Source organism: Macaca mulatta, chromosome 15 (assembly GCF_049350105.2).
Source record: "Macaca mulatta isolate MMU2019108-1 chromosome 15, T2T-MMU8v2.0, whole genome shotgun sequence".
Classification (NCBI taxonomy): Eukaryota; Metazoa; Chordata; class Mammalia; order Primates; family Cercopithecidae; genus Macaca; species Macaca mulatta.
Genome location: NC_133420.1, coordinates 24,348,359 through 24,363,869, shown reverse-complemented (window position 1 = coordinate 24,363,869; position 15,511 = coordinate 24,348,359). Strand labels below are relative to the sequence as shown.

The 15,511-nt window shown below is 47.5% G+C and overlaps 1 protein-coding gene across 22 annotated transcripts in view; it reads right to left on the bottom strand.

Annotated features, from left to right (window-relative positions):
• DENND1A (DENN domain containing 1A) overlaps positions 1-15,511 on the bottom strand; it is a 544,513-nt gene that overhangs the window by 43,147 nt on the left and 485,855 nt on the right. The window lies entirely within an intron of this gene.

Sequence of the window (15,511 nt, the reverse complement as noted above, 5' to 3'; positions counted from 1 at the left end):
TGGATGAAGAGGAACATAGCCTGTGTCCAGCCCCGTGCTGTTCTATGATCAACTTCAACAGTTCCCACGCAGGACATCCGGCTGCCCGCCAAGTTCTGTCCTTTGGGTCTCCTAAATGTCTCTCGGATCATTTTCTCATCTTCACCCCCATAAGCAGTGTCCCAGATGGGGCTCCCACCAGCCCTGGCCTGAGCAATGTCCATGGGATCATCAGTGGTCTCTCTGCCTCAACTACTTCCATCCCTTTCCACAGTGGCCCAGCATACATGTTCCCAGCTGCTATTTCTCTGAATACAACCCTCATTGGCTCCTAGGCACCTATGGGATAAAATTCAAGCTCCCCCACCCCTGAGAAGGGTGGGAGAGCCCAGGTTCCAGTATCAGATAGGCCTGGATTTTAATTCTTGCTCTGCCACTTACTGTGTGACCTTGGGCAAAGTGCTTAACCTCTCTGAGCACTAGCTGTCTGGGGATCATCATAACTGCATCAGTCTTAGAGGGCAGTTGAGAAGATTAAGTGAGACAAAGCTTGTGAAGGGGCTTGGCTGAGACATGGGAGGTCTACATTGTAAATGAACACCCCTCAGTCTACCCAACCCCTTTTTACTCTCCATGTCTTGGTTAGTCCTTGCCATCCCTTCCTCTGGGCATGGCCAGGTTAATAATTTCCTTAGCCTGCAGGCACTACTTGGCTCTGCCAGGGTTAGGGACTGATGGTGGATGTGCAACAAGCAGCCTCTGGCATAGCACTCCCGTGGCCATGGGGCGGGGGCTCCCCGCACAGCCACAGACACAGAGCTGACTCTCTCGGAGGATCTTGCTTGTGGGATATAATTTATTTTCAATATTTTATGTTTTATTTCCCCTTCCCTGCTGTGATAAACTCCCCACCTTTGGCACAGAGAATTCTAATCTGAGAAATGTCTCCTCTGGTCTCGCTGAATCAGATTTCCTGCTCTTGTCCTGTTGGGCTCAATATCTCCCCGGCAGGGAGCTGGATTCTCAGCAGCTCTGACACAGACCTTTAAAGAAATGCTGTGTGTAGGCTCTGGCCAGTCCTTTGGCAGAGAAGCCCCGCTGTCACACCGCTGACGGTGGAGCCTCGGGGGACTCAGGATCCCATCTCTCACAACCCGGCGCCACATGCGGGGATTCTAAAGCGCGGGCAGGCGCCGCAGAACAAGAGCCACTGCCTTTTGCTGGATTTCTCCTGCTCCGCTGAACTGACTGACTATTCAAGGGCACAAGGAGTGAGTGGACCTGGCCTCGCCTCTTCCCTGCGTCACTGCCTTTCCTGACTGCACTCACTCACTACTTGATCACTCCCCAAACTCTCATGGGGCAGCCCGTCTGTGCCAGGCCCTGTGAGGGTGCCAAGGATACAGAGAAGGCCAATTCTGTCCTTTTCTGTGGGACAGGGTATAAATGCACCCCCAGCAAGCCGGCATAGGGACAGTGCCGGCTCAGAGCAGCAAGGGAATGACTGGGCTTGGAGAAGTCGGTGGGTCAGGGGCTTGCCAAGGGAAGGCGGTGCCTGAGCAGGGCCTTGAAGGGTTAGGAGGATTTTCTGTTCAGGTGGAACAGAAGAGGAAAAGCAGTCCTGGCAGTGGAGATGGTAGGGGCTGGTTCATCCCTGGGTCCCCCAGTGCAGATGTCCATGAAGAGCTGGTGAACAAATAAACATGAGGCGCTGGGGACTAGAGAAGAAGGAGGGACTCTGCCCAGGGCACGGGCACTTCGCAGAGTCTTGCAGGGTGGGCAGGAACTGCCAGGAGTGGAGGATGGCAGGGAGCTCCAGTCCAGAAGGCCCAGCTGTGGTCAGGGCGGGCTTGGCAGGGCTGGTAGTGATTTCTGGCAGGGAGGGTCCTGGAGGCTGGGTATGTCCTCTTGACCATACAGGCAAACCAGTGGTCAGGGAGAGAATCCTGGAGAGGTGCCCACATTCAGGAGGCCGCAGGGCCTGCCTATATCAACTATGTGCTGGTGCTTTCTGATGGCCACTGTGCCTCATGGACCAGTCGAGGGGAGAGACACAGGACCCCAGGGATATGAGGAATGTACGGGTGCAGAGGGGCTGACACCTTGGTGGAACTGGGATGCAGCTGGTTTGGGAAGTCTGACTAAGACATTCCAGTAGCTGAAGCTTGTGAAAGAGGAATGAGTAGAAACAGAAGCCTGGAGCTCCCAGAACAAAGGTGGTGCTAGAAACCACAGGTAAAGCGCCTCGTGGCTCCTAAGGGAGTGGAGTTAGAGGCAGAACAGAGCCAGGGATGAGCTCCATCTAAGGGAAGGGAGGACCAAACACAGGTCCTAGGTGCAAAGCTCAGCTCAGACCTCCCTCTCTGGCTGGACTCTACACTTCAATCAGTCAGCCATGCTGCAGCCAGTCTAGTTTCTGTTCCTCTTTGTGTATTTTAGTTGAGCTTTTCTGGAGACCATAACTTGTGCCAAAGAAAGGATTTAAAAGGTGAGAAATGCCCACTGCAACTGGCTGGGGAAAGCAAGTGGGGACTGCCTGGACCAGGGGCAGACCCTTCGCATGAAACCAGCTGCCACCTCATCGCAGAGCAGCCTGGAACAGCCACCGTGTTTAGTTTCTCTGGTTTGGAACCCTCCCCATGCGTCTCAGATGCAGCCTGAAGAAGATGCTCACTCCCATCTTAGAAAGACAAGCTCTCTGCCTAGTCCTTGAAGCAGATAAAAAGCAAGGGTGTTAACAAAACATTCCATCTATTTCCCAGTGATCTCCCGCAAGCTGGCCGTGAGGAGCTGATGCGCACCTCATGAGAATGCTGGTGGGGAGACCACCCTGAGGACCAAACTTGTTGAAGTTTAGAACAAACAAAAAGGGCACTTAGAGATGCCTTATGGCATGATCACACAAGCACAAATCTGGGCCTTTCAAACTTACCAGATGGATTCTGTCCATCAGAATTAAGTCGAACCACTCACCACAAGAATGTTAGACCCCTGAAGTCAGGAACCGTGTCACTGCCATCTCTGTTTTCACAGATGTGGCACAGAGTAGGCATCAGTGATGATTTGCTGAACGAATGACCTAGGTTCTTAGCTTCTACCCTTTTCCTCTCCTAGCCCCGGGATTGCAGTGGACTTGGTCACACTTGAGTCTCCAGGAGCTATCACAGGCAACTGCAGACAGCTGTGCCCATCCCTATACCCTGCCTCCTACCTCCCTGGTCTGCCATGCGCTAACCTGCCATTTCTCTTCTGTCCCTCTCCTCTATCTGGTGCCCTGATTAATGTCTGACCTTGACTCTCAGCCTTGCAGCTCTCTTGGTTTTAGGATCCCCACAGCTCTGGGTATGAACCATTCTCTGCTGTGAGACATGTGGACAAAGAGCTGAGACAGTGTCTCCTGTTTGGCTTCTGCACACATTGTCAACTTGATCTTCTCTCCCTTCTTTTGATAATGGCCCCAATTTCCTTTTCAGGAATGACCCCTTAGGTATGTGCTTCAGGAGGGGCCCTACCTGTGGCACACAAAAAACCCTTGGCCTCAGTAATTGGTTCCGATGGGCATATAATCAAAGTCAGCCCAGGGAGTCAATGCCATGCCTTGCATGGGAGTTACTAGGATGTGACAGTCACTTTCCTGTTGGTCTTGCACCTGGAAGGATTGCAGGCATCTTGCCACCAGGAGGGGAAAGCCTGCCTGATAATGGTCATAGCAAAAGAGGCAAGGCCAATAAACGAAGCAAAAAAAAAAAAAAAAAAAAAAGGGGTCTAGGCTGAGCGCCGTGGCTCACACCTGTAATCCCACTTTGGGAGGCTGAGGTGGGAGGATCGCTTGAGCTCAGGAGTTCGAGACCAGCCTGGGCAATATGGCGAAACCCTGTCTCTATAAAAAAATACAAAAATTAACCAGGTTAAACTGAATCTAGCAGCACATCAAAAACTTGTCCAGCACGATCAAGTTGGCTTCATCCCCAGGAAGCAAGGGTGGTTCAACATACACAAATTGATAAATGTAATTCATCACATAAACAGAACTAAAGACAAAAACCACATGATTATCTCAATAGACGCAGAAAAGAGATTTGATGAAGTTCAATATTCCTTCATATTAAAAACTCCCAATAAACTAGGTATTGAAAAAGATACCTCAAAATAATAAGAGCTATATATGACACACCCACAGCCAATATCACGCTGAATGGGCAAACACTGGAAACATGCCCCTTGAAAAGCATCACAAGACAAGGATGCCCACTCTCACCACTCCCATTCAACATAGTATTGGAAGTTCTGGCCAGGGCAATCAGGCAAGAGAAAGAAATAAAGAGTATTCAAATAGAAAGACAGGAAGTCAAATTATCTTTGTTTGCAGATGACATGATCCTATATATAGAAAACCCAATAGTCTCAGCCCAAAAGCTTCTTAAGCTGATAAGCAACTTCAGCAAAGTCTCAGGATCAAAATCAATGTGCAAAAATAGCAAGCATTCCTATACACAAAGCAGAGAACCAAATCATGAATGAACTCCCATTTACAATTGCTACAAACGAATAAAATACATAGGAAGACAGCTATCAAGGGAAGTGAAGGACCTCTTCAAGGAGAACTACAAACCACTGCTCAAGGAAACAAGAGGGGACACAAGCAAATGGAAAAACATTCCATGCTCATGGGTAGAATCAATATCATGAAAATGGCCATACTGCCCAAAGTAATTTATAGATTCAATGCTATTTCCATTAAACTACCATTGACATTCTTCACAGAATTAGAAAAAACTATTTAAAAATTCATATAGAACCAAAAAAGAGCCCAAATAGCCAAGACAATCCTAAGCAAAAAGAACAAAGCTGGAGGCATCATGCTACTTGACTTCAAACTATACTACAAGTTTACAGTAACCAAAACAGCATGGTACTTATACAAAAACAGATATAGACCAATGGAACAGAATATAAAACTCAGAAATAAAACTGCACATGTACAACCGTCTGATCTTCAACAAACCTGACAAAAACAAGCAATAGGGGCCAGGCACAGTGGCTTGTGCCTGTAGTCCCAGCAGTTTTGGAGGCTGGGAGGGTAGACTATTTGAGGCTGGGAGTTCAAGACCAGCCTGGCTAACATGGTGGAACCCCATCTCTACTAAAAAATACAAAAATTAGCTGGGTATGGTGGCACACACCTATAATCCAATACTTGGGAGGCTGAGGCATGAGAATCGCTTGAACCTGGGAGGTGGAGGTTGCAGTGAGCCGAGATTGCACCACTGCCCCCGAGCCTGGGTGACAGAGCAAGGCTCTGTCTCAAACCAACAAACACACAAACAAACAAAAAACCAAAAAGCAATGGGGAAAGGATTCCCTATTTAACAAATGGTGCTGGGAGAAGTGGCTAGCCACATGCAGAAAATTGGAAGTAGACCCCTTCCTTACACCACATACAAAAATTAACTCAAGATGGATTAAAGACTTAATTGTATAATGCAAAACTATAAAATTCCTAAAAGAAAATCTGGGCAATACCAGTCAGGACATAGGTATAGGCAAAAATTTCATTACGAAAATGCCAAAAGCAATTGCAACAAAAGCAAAAATTGACAAATGGGATCTAGTTAAAGAGCTTCTGTACAGCAAAATAAATTATCATCAGAGCGAACAGACAACCTACAGAATGGGAGAAAATTTTTGCAATCGATCCAGTAACAAAGGCCTAATGTCCAGCGTCTACAAGGAAACTGAACAAATTTACAAGAATAAAAAAATTCTATTAAAAAGTGGACAAAGGACATGAACAGACACTTCTCAAAAGAAGACATTCATGTGGCCAATGAACATATGAAAAAAAGTTCAACATCACTACTCATTAGAGAAATGCAAATCAAAACCACAATGAGATACCATCTCACATCAGCCAGAATGGTGATTATTAAAAAGTCAAGAAACAACAGATGCTGGAGAGGTTGTAGGGAAAAAGGAATGCTTTTATATGGTTGGTGGGAGTGTAAATTATTTCAACTATTGTGGAAGACAGTGTGGTGATTCCATAAAGATCTAAAGCATAAATACCATTTGACCCAGCAATCCATTACTGGTTATATACCCAAAGAATATCAATTATTCTACTATAAAGATACATGCATATGTATGTTCACTGTAGCACTATTCACAATAGCAAAGACATGGAATCAACCCAAATGCCCACCAATGATAGACTGAAAAAAGAAAATGTACACCATGGAATACTACGCAGCCATAAAAAGAAACGAGGTCATGTCCTCGTTTGTCCTTCAGGGACATGGATGGAGTTGGAAACCATTATCCTCAGTAAACTAGTGCAGGAGTAGAAAACCAAACACTGCATGTTCTCACTTACAAGTGGGAGCTGAATGATGAGAACACATGGACACACTGGGGGAATAACACATACTGGAGCCTGTCAGTGAGGGGCAGTGAAGGGAACCAGAGCATCAGGAAGAACAGCTAAGGGATGCTGTGCTTCATACCTAGGTGATGGGTTGATCTGTGCAGCAAACCACCATGGCACACATTTACCTATGTAACAAGCCTGCACTCCTGCATGTGTACCCTGGAACTTAAAGTAAAAGTTGAAGAAAAAAAAATTAGCCAGGTGTGGTGGTGTGCATCTGTATAGTCCCAGCAACTTGGGGGGCTGAGGCAGGAGGATGGCTTGAGCCTGGAAGGTTGAGGCTGCAGTGAGCCGAGATCATGCCACTGCGCTCTAGCCTGGGTGACAGAGTGAGGCCCTGTCTCAAGCAAAACAAAGCAAAAGCAAAAAACAAAAACCAAAAAACTGGGGTCTGACGAACATGATTGGATACCAAGCCATACCTGAAGCTAGTATAAGCCAACAATTTCTCTTTTAGGTTTTATGTCTCATGTACCCTAACTAAATGTAGACACAGCTAAATTAGGTTGATGCCAAAGTAATTGTGGGTGTGGGACTGGACTGGCCTCTGGTACCTCCAGTGCTAGCTCCCACACGTGCCCAGCTTTTATCCTGCATTCTACTCTCTCACACACACCAGAATATCATCCAACATGCCTTTGGGGTCTAGGGGTGAGTTTGATGTACACAGCCTACACCAGGTGCAGGATACCAGCTTACTTGTCTTGGTTCCAACTGAGGCCTACAAACATTAAGGAGGGCCTGAGATCTGTAAGGATACCACGAACAGTCTCACTTGTGGTCCACCCTTCTGGGATCTTGGGCCACCTGCCCAGGTGGTTGCACTGGCCCTCTCACTACAACCCAGGAAACTGCCATGTTCTCAGCATAGAGTTGGGCAAGAACGCGAGCTTTAGAATAAACAATGTAGCTTTGAATCCTGTTGATTCTGACCTGTGTAACCTTGACTAAGGCCCCATTCTCTGTGAGCCTCTCTCTTCCTCTGCAAGAGAGGATACCACCTGAGACCCTTACAGGTTGGCTGGAGGGATTCAGTAGGCTAATCTACTGGAATGGCCTAGCATGGTCCCTGGAGATGAAACAAGAGACCCATTCCCTCCAGGTCTCAGTGTGGAGCTTGATGGGAGGTGAGCAATTTATCTCCATGACCTTCCACACTGCTCTTAGGCCATCCCAACACCTTGCACATATGGGATGCTTAAACTGACTTTACAGTGCTCAAGTCCCAGAAGGAGGGATGATCTGGAAGGTCTGGAGGGGTGGACTGAGCTTGGTCCCTAGCCGTTCTGCAGCCAACCTAAACTTGGGCTGAACAGAGGTGGTGTAGCTTAGAGAGCAAATTACTATTTTGCACCTGGATTTTCACTCGGCTGCTGACATTTCTCAATTCTTCCATGGCACATCAGGAGCCCTGGCCTCACTGCAGAGCTCTCTGGCCTTCTCCAGCTCTCTGTAACGAGAGGAATACCACCTGAGGAGGCCACGCTGAATGCCTAATCACACAGCTTCTGAATGTTCAGCTCAATCATTATGAATTTCCAGAATCTGATTTCTCTTTTTTGATTGGCAAGTTTTTCTTCTTGAAATCGAGTATGTCTGGCTCAAAGGAGCAAACCCCACCCTTGTTAACCTTTCATCAGAAAGCTGTCTCTGGGCTAGCCTGGGCTCTGAAAAGGTGAGTACATGTGGAAAGACAGGCCTAGCCAGCCACCCTCATCAGGGAGACCTGACAAACGCACCACCAATTAGGGGCCACACTGCTTGTGGTCATGGCAGCAAATGAGTCCAAACAACTCCGGACAGCCACCCTATCAGGACTGAAGGGAGGGTAGTGTCGCGGTCACCCTATAGCAGGCACAGAGGCTGGATCAGAGCAGGAGAAGCTGGAGGGAGCAGAGTGGGGAGATCACAACCCTACCTCTGCTCTCTCACACAAAGACATGGATGAGAGGGGAAGAAACAGGGGCAATGGAAAAGGAGAAATATGCTTTGGAAACAACAGGGGTTGAAAGAGAGGTGTGCAGGGTGTACTGCTTCATGGACTGTGGGTGCGTGACTGGGATGGGCAAAAAAAAAAGACTGGATTGTAGACCACAATGCTCACCACCAGGTAACTTCTGCCCCAACCTGCCCCATGGCCCCTTCTTTCCACATGTTTGATTCAGGCTTGGGCAGCATTATCTGCTCTTGCTGGTGCTGGCTCCGGGCCTTCTCCCTCTGCCTGGTGGCACTGGGCCTCCTCTGGGCTTGGGTTTTGCCTTTCCCACCCAGAGGTGTAGGGACACAGGTCAGTGGTCATGTATTGCATGCAGAGGGCCGCCCCCGAGGTAGTGTGTGCTCTGAGAGCCTCGGTGAAGGCCAAGACTGGGCAGACAGGGTTGGGTGGGAGGCAGTGTCAGCAAATGATTCACAGCCAGCTCCCCCTTGCACACTGGGGAAAGAGACTGATATTTACCAGGGGCCTGTGCGCCTGCGCCGACCTAGGTACCAAAGGCAATGTCTCATTTAATCCTTATAGCAACCTATGATGTGGACCCCTCTATAGATGAGGAAACAGAATTTCACTGAGGCTAAGTAACTTACTGCAGGTCACCAGGTAGTGAGTGGCACAGCTGAAACTTAAGCCCAGAACTGCCCTATTCTAAAACCTGTGCTTCGTCCACTCTACCTCATTGTCTCCAGGAACTGATCCACGTTTGCCTTTCAGCAGGTACATCTTGGGGAAGTAGGAGATTCTATTTGCTTTCTCTCTCTCTTCTCTACAAATGGATCGTATATATGTGTGAGCCCGTGTGTGTACATGATGTGTAATGTTTTTTCAAATACCATTTGAAAGTAAGTTGCAAGCATCGTGTTACTTCACCCCTCAGACTTCAGCCTGCCTCTCCTAGGAATAAAGATTAAACCCTACAAAACTATCATATTAACATTAATCCCATATCATCATCTAACATTCCAGTCCATCTTCAAATTTTCCAACTTTCCCAAGAACGTCTTTAAAGCTTTCTTTTCCTTAAAAAAAAAAAAAAAAAAAAAAATAATCCAAGTTAGGTTCACACTTTGCACTTGGGCATGTATCCTAGTCTCTTTCACAGATAAAATCTTTATGCCTAATTTATCCTGTTGCTTGCTTCACTTGATGTGATTCAAGGGATGATGGGCCCCTCCCTTCCCCTGACTGCTTTCCCCACTGTGCTGCTCCTGCACAGCTCTGCCCATCCCTGGGGCACCGGAGAAGGGGGGTCCCAGTCTTCTGCCTCATTCCTCTCCATTCCCTTCTGGGGGCACATATGACTGACCTTAGGAACTCAGAAAAACACACAAAATAAAATGACACAGGATCTAAATTGCTATAACACAAAGCTGTTTCTGTATGGAAACAAAATCCTTTTTTTTTTTTTTTTGAGATGGAGTCTCGCTCTGTCACCCAGGCTGGAGTGCAGTGGCACAGTCTCGGCTCACTGCAACCTCCGCCTCCCGCGTTCAAGCGATTCTCCTGCCTCAGCCCCCTGAGAAGCTGGGACTACAGGCACATGCCATCATGCCTGGCTAATTTTTGTATTTTTAGTAGAGACAGGGTTTCACCATGTTGGCCAGGCTGGTCTTGAACTCCTGACCTCTGATCATCCACCTGCTTTGGCCTCCTACAGTGCTGGCTGCGCCCGGCCTCACTTTAAAATCCTTATTTATGGAAAGTGAATTTGGAAATAGTTTGTGACCACTAAGAGAATGTTCATTTTTCTTCTTCAAATGAATTAGAATTACAAGCATAGCAACAGAAATGAAACCAAATAACTTGCTGAATGCACAGCAAGTGCTTCAACAACAATCAATTATTCCTTAATTTAAACATCCACACCAATAATAAAACCCCAGGATGTGCACTGACTGCCAGCTCAGTGCCAGGTCCTGCAGTGGACTTTTGGTGGGAAGACAAGCATTAAAGAAAAATCGCAGGGCTGCGTGACAAGTGGTGTGTGCAAAGTTCTGGGGTAGCATGAAGACAGGAGCAACTCACTCTTCCTAGGGAAGTTGGGAGAATTTACTGGGAGGCCTGCTCTGGGGTCGGACAGACATATCACGAAGGGGCCGAGGAGGAAGATGGAGTCTTTAGGAGAAGCCGGGAGCGGGGGTGAGGCGGCCACTAGTGCATGCTTACAGTGGACCCCAGCAAGGTCAAATGAGGACTATGGGGAGTGCCAGTTAGGAGCCTGTGAAACAGTCCAGGTGAGCGATTATGCTGCCTGCACCACAGCTGTGGCAAAGGCGATGGAGAGGAGAAGATGAAGCAGTTTTCTGGGGTGGAAGGAGAGGATCTGGGGAGGGGGAGGGTGGAGCCTGGCTCTGGATAGACAGCCTGTGTCATTCACTGGGGTGGAAGATGGAGGAGTGAGTTTGGTGGGGAGTGTATGTTCAGATCAGAGGCCTGGGGTGTACACCTGCTGGAGGTGGTGAGGAGGCAATGGCTGAAGTGAAGGGAACTGTGTGTGGCTTCCAAGCTCAATGGGGCAGGAGGAATCTCTGAGGGCACTCAGAGCCAAGGGTGCTGAGAAGGCATTTGCTAGCTCGGCATCTTCTCCACCCTAGCATGGGACTGGCACTAAATGACCCAGCTCATGCTCCTGATGCCAGAATTCTCCATACGCACAGACAAGCCAGCAACCACATCCCAAGAACTTCCTGGACTGCTATCCAGACCTCTCTGCCGCAGTTCTCTGAAAGCCACAGTGGTGCTTGGTTTTGGTTTAACCAGCTTTTCAAACTTTACATTAAAGAGGTTTAGAAAGCTTTGTTCAGATGGGAGAAGAATAGAGGCAGCACCTTTCAATACACGTTTTTTTGGAATCTATCAGATTGGAAGGCAGGCAACTACTTTGTTTGCAGGATCAATCATTTGGGGGAAACACAAAGAAGGGGGCTCTGGAAGGGGTTTGCTGTGATATTCTCAGGGAAGCCTCAATCTCGGCCAAGGCCTAGAGCCTTGGCCATCTGCACCTAGGACTAGGATCCGGTGTCACTGAACTCCACAATCAGGCCATTCTGCTAGCAAGGAGGGAGAGCTGCACGCAGCCAACAGAAGCAGAGGTGCTGCTGTTGGCTCTGGAGTAAGAATTAGCTACTCATTCCAGCAACGCTGTCCCAGCGTGCCTCCTCATGTGTACGACGGGTAAAATGCCTTCTTCCTCACCTGCTGATGGCAAAATCTCAAGTCAACGCCCACGGACGTGAAAGCATCTATGGCTCACTCGTTTTATTAAGTGTAGGGAGCAGAGCAGTTTCCACAGGGGTCCTCGGGAGGGAAGCGGGCCAAGGCCAGCTATTCTAACCAAGGGGTGCCCAGGGCTGCTGGGGAGGACACTGCTCCCTCACTCCTTCTATAGCTGTGGGAAGGAGGAGCTTCCATTTCCTACCCTAGGAGAGAAATCCACGGCGGGAATCCTTGGCTTGGCCAGGCACCCTCTTGTTCAATCCTGCCCAGAGGAGGAGGAGGAATGCCCTCCGGGGGAGTCTGGGAGAAGGAACTGAGCTCCATCACCCCTTCCAGCTCCCTCCTGGGGAGCAGCCAGCGCAAGGCCCTCCCGTAGCTCCTCCTCGCTAGGAGTTTATGGGCAGCTCCATGCTGGCGACACCTGCCATTGTCCACTTACTCCGAGTGGAGGAACGCAGTCTTCACATTCTCAGGTGAAGTGTTTGCAACATTTGCCCTCAGGTCTAATGCTATATTCTCCTTTCAGGCTTATCAATAAACACTTTTATCTCATTTGACTGTCCCCTGGGCTTTGTTTCCCAAATGATACTAAACTTGAGAAGGGGAAACACAGTAATTTAAAGCCTCTCTAAACTGCAACATCCTTCAAGGCAGGAATAAGCATTCTCAAGTTGATACTTTTGAATTCTTAAAGAAACTACATGATCGGGAGGCAGAGGCTAACTAAAAACCTATTTACTTTGCTCTGACAAGCTGAGTGGCCTAACATGTCTGCTTTAGAAAACAAATGAATTATTAGCAAGTTCGGGTTGTTGACAAAATTTTTTTTTTTTTTGAGACAGGGTCTCGCTCTGTCACCCAGGCTGGAGTGCAGTGGTACGATCTCAGCTCATTGCAACCTCTGCCTCCTGGGTTCAAGCAATTCTCATGCCTCAGCCTTCTGAGCAGCTGGGATTACAGGTGCCCGCCATGACACCTGGCTAATTTTTATATTTTTAGTAGAGACGGGGTTTCACCATGTTGATCAGGCTATTGACAAAATATCTTTTAATTATAGTGTCCGAGTTGGGACTATGAGGTGGACTATGACTGATTATGAAGTGACTATGACTATGAAGTGGGCCTGGAGATGAAGAGGGAGCCTCTGTGGGGCCCTGGGAGTGCTTGGAGCCTACTTCCCTCATTGTCTTTATCGCTCCAATTGGGCCTGCCCATCTGCTGGTCTGTCTCATCAATATGCCCCACAATGGTGGGGACTGAGAACTTATTCATCTTACACATGGTAGGTCTCCATAGACAGGTGAATAGATGCATACTTAAATGGAGGAATGATCACAGCCTGGAAGGAGGAACACTCCACTGAGAGGAGGGCAAGGCAGCACCTTCTCTCCCCTGGTAGTAGCAGCTCTTGCCTCAACACTAAGCTCCCCTCTTGCCAGCCCCCGCTGCAGAGCTGTTGTCAGAGGTCTCTGTGGAGCTGCCCTGGCTGCTGCACAGGCACCGGCTTTGCCGGGTGGAGAGATGAAGGCAACAGTCTCGACGGTTTCCATCCCCACTGGCAAGCGAACTGCTCTTAAAGAATGAAATCCACAGAAACACAGACCCAAGGCAAGGATATTTTTTGAGGTTAAAATAGGTGCTCTCTCTGGCTGGTTAAGATTATTTTGCCAGGGCGGGGTACAGCAGCTTTAATAGACATATCACATGCAGTCCCTGCTTGGTTTGAGAGCTGGTGTGGGCTCGAGGTGAGGTGTCTGGGCTTGGGTTTCCAAGCTGGTGGCCCTGGGCAGGTTCTTTCATGTCTATGAGCTCCAGCTCTGGGTCAATAAAATATGGCTAATGGTCCCTTCCTCAAAGGGATATGGTGGAGACAACAAAAAAGATACCGAGGAGTCCGTTGGTTTCCAAAACGAGAATATATACCATTAGGATTACGTGAGTGCATTAGGTGATCCATAGAGAAACACTTCAAATTGTTTTATATGTTAGAAAAAACTTGTACTAGTATATTAAACCTATAATTTCACCAATGGCATCTCTGAAGATGAGGCTAAGATGCTATAGATGTCAGGTCTGAGTCTTGTTTAAATAAAACTATCAAGTAAAAAAAATAGTATAGATGATAAGAGAGCGTGGTAAAAACTTTTGAAATGAAACTCAAGAGACTGTTCTTTGGGAAGAATATCGAGTCCTTAAAACTCATTCCTGCCGGCAGTAGGTGCTCTAGAAACGGTACTTGTTACGGTCAACAGCCCATCAAACCAGGGACCCGGGAAAAGACTCAAGGACAACGTACCATGAGGGCAAAGCTGGAAAGAGTTAAAAGAAAGGGGTCTGTGGTTTCCCTGGCTCAACCCCCCTCCCCCTGCAGCTAATCTGTCACCTAATGAAGAAGGGGCCAGCACAAGTGAGCTAGCTGGCAGTTCACTTACAGCAAACTGATTAAGAATGTTCAACCAACAGCAGACTGTAGACCTTTCCAGAGAAAATAAATAGAGTGTAGACTGTATGCAAATGTGTTTGTCACTTTGACAGCACGTCTCAATTAAGGCATCTCGCGGCTGTGGGTAGGCTCTGCGGCTGCAGCTGGAAGGGAGAGTCTGCTGCATGGCTGATACTAGGGGCTTGACCTTAATCCGCATGCATGCATTAAAAAAAAAAAAAATCCTGCCTTCCTGTACACTTGCATAATGCTGGCAGCCACGTGAGGGAAGTGACAAACGGGGAAAAAAAGCCACTTTCATCCTCTCCAGTTTGCAGACCGGTGAAGGCACAGACAGCTCTTATTTCAACAGAGTTTGGGGTGGCTTTTTTCATTGTTTATCCCCACCCGTGCACACACACATACTCTTATTCTGCATTTAGCTGGGAATGACATTAAAGAATCTCTACTTCTGGCTGAAATGGAAAGAAGGTCTTTCTCCATTTCAAATAGGGCCTCCTTTTTTTGTGTTTCGAAAATGGAATGTTTAACACCATGAAATCCCTCTCCCCCGCCCCCTCTTTCTCTGTAATGGGCTCCAAACTCCAGTGAGGGGCTCCTTTCATGGGAAGGTTGGTGTGTGCAGGAATGAGGACAAAGGAAAGCAGGAAGCTGACTCTGGAATGCCACGCTGGCTGGCGACAACCAGGGGCTGCGCTTTCAGCGAACACAGCCAGGGAACTGGGGTGCGGATTTCTCCAACAGGGCCTGCGCCTGGGGCTGGGGGGAGGCAGCTCTTCAGGGGAGCAGACACCAGTGCAATTTGAAAATACTCATTAACGAAATGAGTATCACCCTGTGGATTCTTCTTCCTTGCATTTCATTTCAATTTTTATAACATCCTTTTAAGTCTAAAATCAGAAAAGGGAAGAACCTCCCCAAGTTAAAGATGCATAAACATATATTATCTGAAAATATTGATTAGAGAAGAGTGACTTTTATGTTCCAACCAACTCACCTCTTACAGTAATAACCTAGAGCAAGAATTTTGTTAGTTTCGTTCATTTCTGCATAGCTCAATGCCTGGTACATAGTAGGCACTTGATAAAGGTCTATTAAAAACAGGAATGTAGGCTTCTAGGTCCTTTACACGTGGTGAAATAGCAATCACATTTAAGATAAAAATCATAAAGACTCTTAATCATGCGTCATCTAATAAATGGCTACAGAATCAGGTGATTTAAAAATAAATAACCTTGCAAACTCTTGTTACCGCCATATCTTGCCAAAAGAGCCATTTCTCATAGATCTCTCCAAATGATGACTTTCACTAACCAAAAGTCAATTCAAGAGATGTAGGAAAGGGTACACAATCCTTTTTAACCAAAAATATAATTACAAGTAGGAAGGGGACACAAAATTTTAGTTTCTATACAGACTGCAATGTTTTACTTAAGGGAAAAAAAATAGACAA